Below are 15,109 nucleotides of genomic sequence, written 5' to 3' on the forward strand. Positions count from 1 at the left end.
TGATATCAAAGAACATTTAAGGACATTTGTGAGCTGAGCCAAAAGTTTATCATCTGATTACATGCTGCAGTTATACATTGATATCACAAGCATCTGTAGACCAATATTTTCTGCTGATATTAGACAATACCCGATGAATTGTTGATGGTGTGTATGTTGGCAAACAGAACATTTTAATTACTAAACATTCCAAAGCTGTTGTATTGGAAGAATTTATTGTATATTATAAAATTTAAATTCAAGTTTAGAAAGCTCAACTTACTGTCATATTCTGAAATAATAAAAAACTAAAAATTCATCCATTCCTTACTTGTAGAAGTCTGACTGTGGTTTACTATATAATTGTTTTTCAAAAAGGTCATAAATTGTTGCTTTTAAAGATGTTTGGGGGCCATTTATTTGACAGTTGAAAATATAGAAAGAAAGAAATATGACATTTGATCCCCAGGCCACTGTGAATATTGCAGTTCTGGGGTCTGCACCTATGAGGCCATCAGACTTCCTGGGTATGGATTTCTTGGATTTTCTCAAGTGTTATTATCGGCCTGAAAACCACGCAATCGGTCAGGCTCATATTTTTGACTTATCTTTCCTTCAGCATCAATCTCATCTCTCCTCAACTTCACTGCCAGTGATCATTCCCTGTGTCTCGCTGAGTTACAGTGGCTTTGTAGTCACTGGCTGTAATTCAAACCATTAGCTGTAAGGGGCCAAATGAAGCTAGTTCCCATCTCGCTAGAGGGCTTGATGTTTCCTGCCAAGGTCATTATGTGTGTCCCCCCCACCACCCCACCTCTCTCTCTCTCTGTTCTCTGGGTCGATGGGAAAAAGAAGTGGCGCTCAGTCAAGCATAGTGGAAGGTATTTCAGACAATCAGCGGATTGCTGGTACGGGGAATGAGATCATTGTTTTAGCGAAGGAGGGGGAGTGAGGGAGGGAACTGGAATGACCCCTGGCAGGACGTTAGCCAGAACGAACGCGACACCGGCTCTGGCAGACGTCAGAATTCCTCTCCAGATGGATTTATTTGTACTGCTTTGCACATTAGAGACACCTTGCAAAAACAAAACACTACCATTGTGAACCTCTGACATCTGCGAAAGATGAATACGGTATAAATAGAAAGTAATAAGCGTGCTGCTCTGAGGCTGGGGTAAACAAAGTGTCAGGCAACAACAACCACTGATCATTAAGTACACACGCCCAAGTTTGATCTCTTGTTTGTTTCGTGAGCGTACACACTTTAAAGAAGGCAGAGAAATGCTCCATGTTCACGCACTGTATATCATTACAGCTCAGCTTTAACTTCAACAATCACATGAGAGCATGAACTCAGCTGTGCGGCATAACTCTGTAACGTGACAGTTCACTCCAAGCACAACAAAACATATAAAGATAACAGTGAAGAGTGGTTGACGCTTCCCAGATCAAATCGCAGTTTTAATCATCTTAATAGCTTTTAATTAAGACCTCCAGATTAAAGGCTTGGACACATTTCAGTCTGAGGAGCTCATGTTGTCTCATGCAGATTAAGTGCAGAGGTGTAGAGGCTGTTATTTGGATATTGAACCTTTCACCACAAGACGTTACCTAACTGTAGTTTGTCATTGTTACCATAATTGGACAGTGTAGCTGTTATGAAGAAATGATATCCCTCTGAACCCCAAGCAGTTTATAGGCATTTTATGTTTTTAACTCACAATGAGCTCATTTTCCTTTGCAACACAAAGTTATGTTAGTCTGTGGAAACAGCACAATCATGATTGGATGTAAAGACAACTGTAAAACGTCTTCTGTGCACTATAACACGGTTATAATGAATAAATTATCATGAAGAAAAAAGCTATTAGCTCTTCATGCCATGTATGTTAATCTGTGACTCAGTTGTGCTGAGGAGCAGAATATTAAAGAATCTTGTTTGTGCGGAAATGGTTGATTTTGGGAAAATATTTAAATGGGATGTGAAATAAAGGGATTTTGAAGAAATATCACTATTTTAAGCTCAGAATTAGCTTTTTTATTCCTGACAGGAGCTATTTGAAGGTCAAAACCTGGTGATAGTTTCTGTTGTTAAAGATCCTGGATGTGCCCTTCAAACCAGCCAGCCAGTGTTTTGGGATCAGAGGGATACACCATGAATGTGAAAGCTTGGGAAATGGAGTTGTGTTTTGCAATGTAGCAACTACATCATTTCAATATCGTACTTAAAAAAGACTTAACAATAAAATTTAAATTGTTTTCATCAGAGACATTGAAAATGACTTTAAAAGAAATTCAACAGCAGCGTCTTCCCTGAAACAGTACAAATAACCAGCGGGCAAAACAACCTCTGTAGAAAATCATTCTAGTGTATAATTCCAAATGTGCGTATGAAGAAGATTATCTACAAACCACGTATCTCTAAAAAAAAACTGTGTGGTGAGACACCACTTGAGTTAAATATGAAGATGTGTTTCCTAATGTGGGCTCGCTGACCCTGCATAAACTGGGAGGCAGTTTGCAGCCAACCATGTCATATCTTCGCTGACATTGAAGCAGTGGAGTGTAAAGCAACAGAGTGTGTTGGGCGTGTGGTTTGGTGAAGAAGTGCAGCTGTAAAGGAGTTTGTGTCGCGAGCTGCTGAGGGTTGGAGGATGGGTGGGCGGTTGGGGGGCTCGCATGAGACCACAGCACAGGTGGTTGGGAGGGGGTTTGGGGTAGTGGTGGGAGGGGAGGTGGGCAGGGGCGTGGACTTGCAGTAATGTGTCCATTTCCTGCACAGAGCCCTTGTGCTGCACTGTAAATCAGTAAGCTTACAACCAGATCAGCAGGATTTGCAGTTGGTGGCTTCTCGCCATTTCACAGCAGGCAGCCATAGGTGCAGATCCTGTCTGTGCACTCGAGTGGCCCACCGTGCCATAACCATGGGCCATAGCATGGAGCAGTAAAATAAATTCTACAGACAAAAAAAAAGGACGAATCACCTTAAAATAACACTTTCATTAACTGCATTTTGAGTCAATAGGTGAAACTGTAGACTATGTATTTGTTTATACACATTTAAATTAATTGCAAAAAAAAGCATATTAATATTGAATAACTCTGCAAAACCACAGATTCTGTTCAGTGGTGTTTTCCACCAATCAAAGATGACAGGGTATCAACCCAGACCTGCAGTGTTAAAAACAGCTTTCACACCCCATGCATCACAGCAAACAGCACATCCTCACTTCTCTGTGTAAATGCATCATCTTCAATAATGTACTAAACATACTGTTTATATTACATAGGGTGTCTGCAGAAAATGGAACCACACTTAAATTCACTATATCAGATTTCTATTTGGATCTACACAACACACACTCATAAATATCAGTCCCCTAAACATGTCTGTTTTTTTCATCAAGATCAATGAATTCCTATCTGAGAAATCAATCAGAATGTTGATAAACGCCCCATCTCACAATGTCAAAGATAGAGAAAATAAAAAGTCCTGGGTTTGCCCCCTGGTCCAGAATTTAACAGATTCTTCTTTGGGTCATTCCCCACCCCTCCACAAACTTTCAAGGAAGTTGGTCGAGTAGTTTTTGCCTAATCCAGCTAACAAACAAACAAATGGGGGAGGAAAGGAAAATGGGATAATAACACCAATCAGTAAGCAAAATCACCTAACATTTTATTGCCTTCATGATACTGATAATTGATTTATTTAGCCTAGAGTATTTATGAAGTAGAAATGTAGCTGAAAGTTGATGATAATTTGTATAATTGTGTAGGTAACTGTGTATGTATTATCTTCTGACATTGTACTGAATAAATAGTAACCAAAATCAGACAAAAACAGTTTGAGAACTAAATAACTTCTGTTTGACCTCATTTTCATCTTTGACATTGTAAGTGGACTTTAAATTAAAATTATTTGGTCAAACTACAATTTCCAAGGGTTTTGGTTTTGTTAACATCTTATTTTTGTGTCATTAAATAAAGAAATGTTAAATACTTTCTAATCACAAGCAGTCATCGATGAGTGTTGACAAAATAAAAGTCTAAAATTATTTTTTTAAATCGTTGAATCTGGTTAAAATCAATATGACGTATCTGAAAAGACGTGAGCTTTCAGCGCCTGCCTGGTTTTGATGCTTGGTATTCTTGGTGTAGCTCTCTGGCCCATACAATTCTAGATGTTGAACATCCAGTAGTTGAGGCTTTCATATCAAAGACGGAGAAGAAAGATTGGGAAACAAAGGCAGACAGAGCAGAGAGAGTTTGCGCGAGCAGAGATCAATAGTCGTGGCTGCATGAAAGGCTGTAGGAGGCAGCCATTTAGATGGATTACAGTAGCACTGCTCCCCTTTCATCTCACTCAGGGATTGTGTCTTGAGGGAAGGAAGCAAATTGGTTCTCATCATGCTTAGCAACTGCTCAGTCTGATAGCTGAGTCTGTTTGAACACCATGATGTATATTCCTACAGCGTTATATACATGAGGAACATTTATGCTGCGCTCTAAGCCAACTATCGCAGTCATCTTCCCCTCCATGCGCGCAGTGACAGACCAGAAGCGGTCTAATCTATCACTCTGCACTCTGCGGCTTTTCGGGAAAATGTGATTCTTCAGGGCGCCGCTGTAACCATCATCGTATCTGACACAAATGTGCAGCTGTAAGCACACGCTCAGGTCGAGCTGTTTGATCAGTCGACACCAGTGGCAGAATTATAACAGATTCCACTGCTGATTTGAATCTGAAAGTGAAAGACACCAGCACAGACAGACACTCACTGCTGTTATCTCTCACTGAGTTACAGTCAGGACGGGATTTACTGTAAACTGCTCTGTGATCAACAAGTCCTCTCACCCAAATCACCATATACTGTAGTTAATGCAGTCTATATAAAGCACGGACATTTGTTGTCATGGTAACAATGATACGACCTGCAGGAGTGTACCGATGGCAGAAGTACCAGACTTTTGTTGTCATGGTGACAATAATGAACATGCACTAAAGGTCGTGAAACAGTCATGGTTTAGTTAAGTTTGGGCGCAAGAAATACTTGATTAGCTTTGGGAAAACACTTTTTGTTTGGGCTAAAATAAGTTCTTGTTAAGGTTAGAGAACCTTTGGCTGTGGATAAAAGAAACAACATCGGTTCCACCCCACTTGCACCTTACAGCCGCCATAATAACTCCACTATAGGTCGCCAGAGAATAAACGTAACAATGGGTCAGAATAAGGTGCTTGCACTGACGACCTATGGAAATTGTGTTTTTTAGGAGGAGAATTTCAGTCTTTACTTCTACTTGCTTACGTAGTTTCTCTGTTGAAATAAGGCTAGAATAATACGGGAGATAAATAAGCTGATTTATAATTACTATTAGATTGTAATATATAATGTAATATAATATAATATATAATTATTATTAAAAAAGGATTGTTGGAGCTCAGCTAATAAAATTTCTGTAATCCCTGTCAATTTATCAGTTTATTCATAATTGTTCATTCTTGACCTTGATGGTGGTAGTTTGAAAAACAATGGTGCAGCAGTGCTTTCAACGACATCTGTGGATGGAATTTACATGACAACTAGGGAAACCCTCTCCATTGACTAAGACTGTGAATGAAACTTCTTTCTTCTAGAAATATAATAATAATCTTGTAATTTCCTAGAATCCAAACCTCTGTTTTCTTCAGCCAATGTTACAAAAGCTGCAGTGGTCTTAAGAGACATTTGAATGAATCAAATGTTTGATATTTTTTAAAACAAATTGGTCATTTTTCTCTTTTCATGGTTTTCCTCTTCTTCCTCAACAACTGAACAAACTCTGTTTGGAGGATGACTTTGAGAAAGCCTAGGAAAAAAGCAAGAAGTGGATCTTGAGTATTTTTTTCAAACTACTGTTTCCAAAATCAAGAATGAACTTTCTCGCTTCGCATTTAAGTCAACAAGTCATTAAAGCTACACATTACTATTTTTAACAAATTAATTTCATATCTCAGGAGCACAAAATTCCTGAAATCAAATAAAATCAAAGTTAATCTTTGTTTATGAGAAAACCACTGAAGTCACTGGAAACAGAGTTTTTTTTAACCCTGAATTCAAAGGGACTGAATGACTATTTGAGTTTGTGCTCAAATGTTTTACATTTTATAATACTAATAATAAATTTCTTTATAGTAGACTTTTAATACCAGAGATGTAGCTCAAAGTGATAACAGTAAAACTAAAAATGAAATTGTACAATAAAACAAGGATGAATGGAAATATATTATAATTAGATAATAAAACGGCAATAGATAATAAAATATATTCATAAAGATGATTAAGAATGATATTATTTAAAGGCCAAAATAAAAATGTGAATCTCTTTTAGCGCCTTGATAGTATGTACAAGTTCCTACTCTGCAGCCATAGCTTCTAAAAGACACCTGAAAAATAAGCAGTTTTATAACAGATGATAAAATCCAATAAAACTCTCTGGTTCTACTCTTCATGTTAAAATGTTGTCCACCTCGACTGTTGTGCATGTCTCTGCAGCTGTCCTGTGAGAGTGGATGACAGGACGATCTGTCCTCACGCTGCAGGGACGTCCTCCCCATGCACCAACGACCTGCCAATCATGTATCTGCCCTCACATCTGTCTGGCTGACAGTGACACAGATGTGTCAGTGTGACTGAACGCCGCTCGTGGATAAATGATCACTAATCACTATCGGAACATGAAGGGCAAGTCTGTGAGTAGCGTTGATACCGTAACATACGTTTAGTTTCGACATTTCAACACATTATTTTTACTGTTGACAGGAAGGCAGTTTTTTTATTTTTTCCTGTTGTGGTTAGTTTGTGTGAAGCCGAGGCAACATTATACACAGTGATGCACACAAACACAAAAAACAGACAGAGCTGTTCTTTGATTCTTTATATTTATATTAACCTATATTTAACAAAACTTATTTATTTTTGATTTAAGATAATTCATAGATTCATTTCTGCTCCAAAGCAAAAAAAGTTCAAAAGTGGGTTTTAAAAGTTAAAATACTTGATTTCAGCCGGTGATTTAAGGCTGTTGAAGACTGATTATGTCACTTGTATGTTGTCAAACAACAGGAGAAAACTGCATTCTTTGAAACTAATTAACTCTTGACAAAGTGCATTTTTAACTCTTTAATTTATAACAAACTGTCACAAAGGAAATACAGCTTCCTTCTCTGACTTCCTTTGCAGGTGCAAGAATAACAACTGTTGTGGGCTTTAATATTCAAAGTTAATTAATCCAACTTTCTCTCTTATGTCTCTAACAAGCGTCATGCTATGATTTACTCAAGTGATTTACTGACAAAATAAACAAGGGAAACCTGCATTTTAAAGCCTTTCCCTCCTATAATAGATCCAGGAAAACTATTTCACTAAATTATGCTTGTTAAATGGGTGAACTACATCTCTAAAGTGACTTGTCGCTCACAAATGTCTTTATGGCAGCTCTCACGTGCATTGGGTATGTATTAAATGGGAGCTCTCCTATCCCAGCTTTTCCTAAAAAGTCTTCAAGCAAACACAAAGGCGTTCTTTGTTCCCTGAACTGTTAGATTCATAGCCAGAGTTTGTGGCTTAGTGTAAGTCGTGGAGTTAGATTGTCAGAGTACTTAGCCCAGACCACGTGGAGTGCTGGCATCTGTGTGTCACACCCTGAGACTTGCTCAGCGTGGTGACTTTTACTTTTGACGGGGCCATGGTTGTGGCACGCTGTGCTAGTGTAGTAACACTGCTGCCCTCCCCCCACTGTAATATACGTAGATCTGAATTATTTAGAATTGCTTTTTCTTTACTTGTCCACTTATTTTATTGAAAAGATTTTTTTTTTTAATTTTTCAATTCTTAAAAAAATGATGGATTTATTAACCAGTTCAAAGCTCGGTGATGGAGAGCATACTTTGCTTGTTTTTTGTATTAATTGAGGAATTGTTGTCCTCTCCTCATTGGTCCACATATGCCTGATGTTTTCATCTGCGGCCATCTTCCTCTCTCCTGTAGCGGTAGCTTGAGTGGCATTTAGGTCACGTCATTTCTCCATGTCATCATTTCTTCACCGAATCTGTCTCCACTGCACTCAGTTAAAGTTATCTTTGATCGATACACCAACTTTTCCACCTCGAACAAGCGCGAAAACAAGATTTTTTTCTAATGCTAGCTAGCTCTCTTCTTAGTCCAGGAGCTGACAGTGACCCAGCAAGTATGGAATTAAAATGAGCGAAGAAGAATCCAGTGAGAATCAGTGCTAATGTTAGTACGCTACTCTTGCTAGCGCCCCCTATCTGGATGATGTACAAACAACACATTGGATCTTCTCCAAACTAAACACAAACATTCACTCTGACCACAGCCCCAGTATAACATTCTCCAGTTGGTTGGAACTTGACAGACACTGTTTTCTCGAATATGTCCGATAATGAGGAATGAGACAAAATAGTTGTAGTATCAGTGTACCTAATATTTCCTTACACAAAGAGCATTTAGAATTAAAAGTTCTGTGAGACTTACATATTCCATAAACATCTGTCTAAGTTGTTTAATATTTCTTTGCTATTCTACCTCGTGGGGTGAGAAATCCAAAATGACTTCCTGCTTCCTGCTCAACTAAATAGAATCCTGTGTGGTTGTTAAAACAATTATTCAAACACTATGTGTATTGCTATTAGTATCCAAAGGGCTCTCTCTGTCTTCAAAGAGCATTCGAAACCCATTTTCATTTCGTCTGTGCATTTGTTTGTCAAAAATACACAAGGCTTTAAGAGAATCGAAATCAAGCATATATCCTTATTTATTTATATTTCCTAAGGCCTCCAATTAAATCCTTGCATTTTTTTTTTTCTTAAGAAATTTATGAAGAAAAACAATTAGAAAACATTCTTTTAAAACGCTTTAAGCAAACGAACATTGGGAAATACATGAAAACTGCAGTTGTGTCATCTCCACTGGAACAAGTGATGTATCTTTGAACAAGGCATCAAATGTAGAAATATGGAGTGCAGACAGCAGCCTGTCCTTAAAAGAAGTGCTTGTATTTCTGACTTGTAGGAGGTTTGTGAACTGCTTGCCCTCTAATACCGACTGAGTGTGTGTTTTACAAAGCAGGAGTAATCCAAGCACATAATTCACACATGGTGCATGTCTGGAAGTTTAAGTGCTATTGCTTGTTGCCTGGGTTCGTCCGTGGCCCCTGTGAAGTATCCGAGCTCAACTGAACGACTCTGTCTGCCTGTCTGCTTCCCATCATGCACCTCCCCAACCCCAGCCTGGCGAAAGGCAGTGAAGGAAGCCATTGTTCCTGTCACTGTGAGGCATGTTGCAGGCACTTATGACACTGAGTGGGAGAAATTATTCCCATTATATCCCTGGAATGTCTTTGAATCAATCAATTCTGTATGAATATGCGGAGCTCTTTAGCCGAAAAAATCCTTCAGTTACAAATGTGCTTGTTTACATGTTTGAAATGAAGAGAAATAAATTATAGTATTGTTTAAAAACAAATTTAAAGCAGCTGAGATACGTTTTTAAATCAAAAATCAACACCTTGTTTTATGCTAAAATCCTCCCTCATTGAGGCATTTCTCGATTTTTAGAAAAAGACCACCTCCAGGGTCTGATTCAGAAGTCTGATCCTCTCAATCAGGTTGTTAACAAATGGCGTTCAGAGCTTCTCTCCACTAATTCCTTTCTTTTCCTGCTGAGCTTTGATTGATGTGCAGCAAACCACAGCTGGAAAACCTTGCAGCTTCTCTCGTGGATTTTTCCGGCATGATGTAATGTTTTGATGATTCTCAATGTAGTGTGCCGTGTGCAGTGACATCAAAACAAAAGAAATATCCTCCCCCTGAAAAGGTGGACTCCTCCGTCTCGGCGGGCAGATCATTTATGCTTCACATACCACAAAACCCTTTGAATCCCCAAAGCAGGACGCGCTTTGCTTTTTGACATGCGTGAGAACGTCAGATTGTCTCTGTTCTCAAGTTCCAGGAGATTTGAGGCTTCCTTATCCTATTTCAGGATCTATAAGTGTTGCAAAAAAGTGCCTGTTCTTTTCTGTTTTTAAATCCTGAGCTGAGTCGTATGACTCTTTGCCACAGACACTCTAAACCGAGAGCGCTATGCTGTGGTCATGAAACACTGCCCTGTCCACCAGCGGTGAGTCTATTTTTAACTCTGCTGTATCACCTATCACGTCTTGCCAATCAATCTTTTGTTCTGCCACTGACCGGTTGTAAGGATTGAGAATGTGCTGTTCTTGTATATTTGTGTGGTTGGCCCACACGGCCACCCGGAGCTTTAACGTCATTTGTAATGTGGTCTCCGATAATTGGCAGTCTTGAAAAATGTGCAGACCTTGCACATATGGAAAACCATAAAGGAGTCTTGCACCATCATTCAAGCAAATGATGATTCTTGCCTTTCTAGTTTGAGCAGTTTATTAAAAATCTATAGTGTGATTTCAAAGCAGGAATACTAGTCTCTCCTTGATGATATTCATGAGGTTGCACTTAAGTTTTGACTCATGACGCTGATGGAGATAATTGAGTGAATAAAGAAAAAAAAGGGAACCTGATAGAGAACTTCAAATCCATGCACAATGCATGGAGCAGGAGTGACTGCTGGATACTTGGATCTCAGAGACAGAGAACCTGTCAGAGGCAGTACAGATTCAGATGTAGCGGGATTGGGTTGTAGACGCTATGTGAGGACCCAACGACCACTCGTTTGAGCCTGATAAACACAACTTGCATTCAAAATCACAGAAATCTTCATAGTTTTCAACGCAGTCCGATCATAGCCTACACATATTTTTGGAAATCAGTGTAATGCTCTTTCCATTGACAAAAGAACCCCTGTTGAACTCTCCCTTAGACATTTCTAATTTGAATAATATATGCTCCTTGCTCTCTTAAATTTAGACTCTCCCCTTTTTCTATTGGGTTTCTCTATCATTTTGTAAGATCTCGACCTCACTGTGTTAAATTCCTTGAGTTAATGTATGTTGGGATTTGTCTCTATACAAATAAGAAAAAAAAAGTTTCCACATTAGGTAAGTAAGTACCATTAAATGAATGTAGAAAACCCCCAGTGTGTGTAGAGTACAACATGTGTGGTAACCCACTCTGACAGTGACCTGACAGGTGGAAGGTGCCAACCTGTAGGACATATTGGTCGGCTATTTTAGTTTCATTTATATTTTATCATGGAAAAAAACAATTGTTGTTATGAGGGTTTTTTTGTATTTATTTCTGAGTTGCTATTTATGCCATTTGTGAATTTCCAGAGACCGGAGATTCCACACACAGCCTATAGGGCTGAAAGGCCCAATAAAAAGTTGCTGAATAAAATGGATTCAGACAGTGATTTGGAAGGATCCAGTTGTTTGGTTCAGAGGTCTAGTGAGTGAACAGGGCAATCAGGACAACAGTGAACATCTTGCCAAGGCTTAAGCTCCTCTAGGGTAAAGCTCACAGGCCCGTCTGCTGCTCTATTTGTTTGGGTTGGTTATGATCCTCAATCTAGTCTGCTGCTGGTGCTCTGTTTTGCTCAGAGTTTTTTTTTCTGAGTATGACAGGGGAATGTGTGTGGGGTGGGGTCACAGACAGGGGTGGAGTGCAGGAATTCCCGCTCACTTGGCTCATCTTGCATTTTGCTCCACTGCTCCGCCGAGTCATTCCCACCACACACGGAAAAGGGGATGTTTTGTTTGTGGAAAAGCTGCACTCCCAGCGCCGCGCACACCATCCTTGTTCTTCAAACTTCTGGGACCTGGAGAGGCTGCACAATGTGGTGGGATGAATGCCGCTGAGTTCATTCATCCGCCTGTCAAGGGCCACTTTTTGCTTTTATTTTTAGCCAGAATTCATCAGGCTTGAAAGGCAAGGCAATTTGAGCCAAGCAGAGGGCTGCACTCCAGGTCCACAAAGTCTACCTTCTCCTCCCCATTTGGGAAAAAGCTTTGGACAGCGCTGCTCCAGGCCCGGGGTTTTGTTGAGTCATGTGAGATCATGTCCACAGAAACCCAGGAGAGGTGGGGGCTGAAGGTGGAGGGGGCTGCAGGGTGAATGAGGCAGGTGGGGTTGAGGCCAGGGGCAGCAGGGGAGCTCAAATTTGCTCACAGGCCAGCAGACAGCAGAACGCGCTGGTCTTGTATAAGGTAATGTCTAGCGGGCATGTTGGGGTGGGTCGTGTGCACATGATTTATTTTAATATACTGCCGGTGTTGCCAGTGAGGGGTGGGATGTCGAGCCGGTCAGCTCGTCCCAGCAGCACTGTCACACTTCGGACGAGACCGGACTATTTGGACAAACCTGCCACAGACTCGTAAATAAACTGTGAAAAGAGGCAAGTTTGAGGCCGAGCCTGACCTGTTAATCTGCATGGTTAAATTGGATTTCCTTTCCATCCCCTGAAGGCTGTTTGCACTCATTTTCCTCATGCTGTCTACATGTGTCTGGACAAGCTCCTCTTACACCTGCATGTTTTGAGCTCATCGCACTACAGGGAGGTCTGAATTTGGCATGTCATTCTGGTATTTAGCATTGCACTGATAGAGTATGAGTTGTTGCCTCAAGGTAGGCGTCTGTTGCAGCTTCATGCCCGAATGGATTTGTTTCTGGTTTAGAGAATGAAAAGTTTCAATGTCTTACCTGAATAATTAGACACTACTGGGACTGCAACTAGTTATTTATTTCATAATGAATAAATGTATAAACATTTTTCTTCACTCAAGTGCTTTGTTTTATTTATAAAATGTCCCAAAAGTAGTTGAAATTTGACAATGTATAATCATGTAAAACATAAAAACAGCAAATGAGAGGTTGGAACTTCAAATGTTTTACAATTGTGCTTAATAAATAATAAAGTATTATCCAAGAGTGTTAAAAATCTGTCTCAGAGGGGAAAGCCCAGGAAATAAATGTGGACCTCATGTTCAGTGCTTTTTCTAAAACCAAAATAGTTGTTGATATTTTTCCCTCTCAGTTGACTGATCAATAAAGTTTCTCAAGCTATAAATACTGTTGTTGCATAATTATGCAATCAATTTCGAAAGGCTGAGAGGATATAGAGTAGAAACTACTTCCTTTTCATGAATGAAAATGACTTCCACTGTCCTTAAAATAGAACCTATAATGCTTTTTAAACATTTCTTTCACACACATTGTTATAAAGTAGTTATAACGCACTCACAATTAATCCCTGTGTGAAAATAGCTCAGATATCAGACTGTTCTGAACACAAGGTTTTTAGTACTTCAGCTCGTCACAGATTCCTGTATCACTTCATCCGCATAAAGCACAGGTCATTCTCTCAAAACAGTCAGTAGTTAGTGGCCACATTGTTACCCATAGAAACCTTTTTATAAATGGAGTATGATTGAAATACGTTAAGTGTTATGTCACACTATAAGCAGGTTGTGGGAGTTTTTGCTGTATTTTGATGTACACTGAAGTGCTCGCTCAGCCTTTTTCTAGCAACTCGAGCGTCAGCATAGACAAAAGTAGTTTGGTTTGGTTTGTGGTACCAGTGGTAGCTTACTTAGCCATGTTGGCGGCAAGGATAAAATCTTTGGTTCTGATTAAAATATCTCAAAAACATTTGGATCATTTGTACATATATTTATGTTCCTTCATTTTTGTGAGTTTAGCCATTATCATTAACCATTAACATTGTCATTGTAAGAACCTTAACGTATTGAAATCAGCGTATTTCTGTATTTCAAAGTGCTGTAAGTGCAGAGGTGTAACACAGGCTGTAGACCTGGTGTGCAACCAAAGCAGAGAGAGAAAGCATGACTATCTAGCATCAATAATTTAATCTGAGCTAATTTTGGACTTGGACTGGAATGGGATGCTACTATCAGGTTCAATGCTGACTTAATGGCTGGTAGCCAGTGCCAGTGATGGCCAATGACCACAACTTGGGTGTGAAATCCACTCCAAGGAGGGAAAATTAATGAGCATTTTTTTTTTTTTTCTTCCTCCTTCAGTGGCGGCTTTTGCTTTTTTTACGTGGTAGATATTTTCTGTTGTGGGATTAAATTGTTTAGAGGGCAGTCAGTGTAATGGTAATTTTTATAGCCTATAAAACACAGCAACACTCTCACAGGACATAAATCAGACCAGTCTGTCTTCGCGGCATGTTCTTAAGCATGTTGGAAACAAGGCGGCTGCAAACCCCTTTCCACCCCACCTTGAGCAATGAAGGTGACACAAGAGGAGAGTAAATGACCAGGGACACAGGGCAACTTTAATGAGCCCTGCACAAGTGTTATTTAGATTCCATTATACCGTGTCTTCCCACTCCCACTATAGCTGTCAGGAAGCTGTATATCCTCTGTGTGTTCATGTGAGACTTTTGTCTCTGGGAACTGTTCGCGTCTGACCCCGCTGTATTTCTCCCAGCGACTCTCTGATGCTTCATGTCAAAGCCAACTTGGTTTCATTTTAAAAAGGCCTAATTGAGGTGTGTCCAGCATCTCCAGACAGAGTGGACCTCTTTCAAATGATCACTTGCTGAGGGCAGAGTCTGTCACATTTAACTCAGACATAATCTTGCATAATTCTGCTTCAACAAGCACCTGGAGATCTGGAGCAAGTCAGTGAGCGAAGTGGGTCAGTGGAGGGCAGATATAGAGTAGGTGAGCTGCCATTAAAGGTTCAGTGTGTAGAATTTAGTGACATCTGAAGTTGAAGTTGCATGTTGCAGCTGAACACCCCTCACCTCACCCTCCCCTTCCAAACATTGAAAGATAACCTGTGGTAGCCTTCAGTTGTCATAAAAACTCAAAGGGTGTTTAGTTTGTCCAGTTTGGACAATCGTAAAAAACATTTTATATTCAATTTTTGCAAATAGATCCCTTTTACCTAAATCTTACACACTGAACCTTTAAACAATAAAGCAGCCAAATTACTTTGTGGAGCAGGGCTGCAAATAAAGATAATTGATCATTATGTAATGTGTTCCCAATTTGAAAAGGTTTAACCAGATAATGTTAACCTTATAAATTACTCTGGATTGTTTAATACTCTTCTATCAGTCGACTAAACAATTAATTTACCTCTATTAAAACTAGGGTTGGTAAGAGTAGACTACACATTGAAAGA

The 15,109-nt window shown here is 39.6% G+C and overlaps 1 protein-coding gene across 2 annotated transcripts in view; it reads left to right on the plus strand.

Annotated features, from left to right (window-relative positions):
- bach2b (BTB and CNC homology 1, basic leucine zipper transcription factor 2b) overlaps nt 1-15,109 on the plus strand; it is a 93,872-nt gene that overhangs the window by 7,718 nt on the left and 71,045 nt on the right. The window contains exon 1 of one of the 2 annotated variants that reach the window (XM_035144338.2): nt 12,080-12,347. The exons of the other annotated variant lie outside the window; for it this stretch is intronic. The gene's annotated coding sequence lies outside the window, so the exon portion shown is untranslated. Of the gene's footprint in view, nt 1-12,079; nt 12,348-15,109 lie in introns of those variants that run through there. 2 annotated transcript variants of the gene reach the window in all.

The sequence above is a fragment of the Hippoglossus stenolepis genome, chromosome 20 (assembly GCF_022539355.2).
Source record: "Hippoglossus stenolepis isolate QCI-W04-F060 chromosome 20, HSTE1.2, whole genome shotgun sequence".
NCBI classification, from domain to species: Eukaryota; Metazoa; Chordata; class Actinopteri; order Pleuronectiformes; family Pleuronectidae; genus Hippoglossus; species Hippoglossus stenolepis.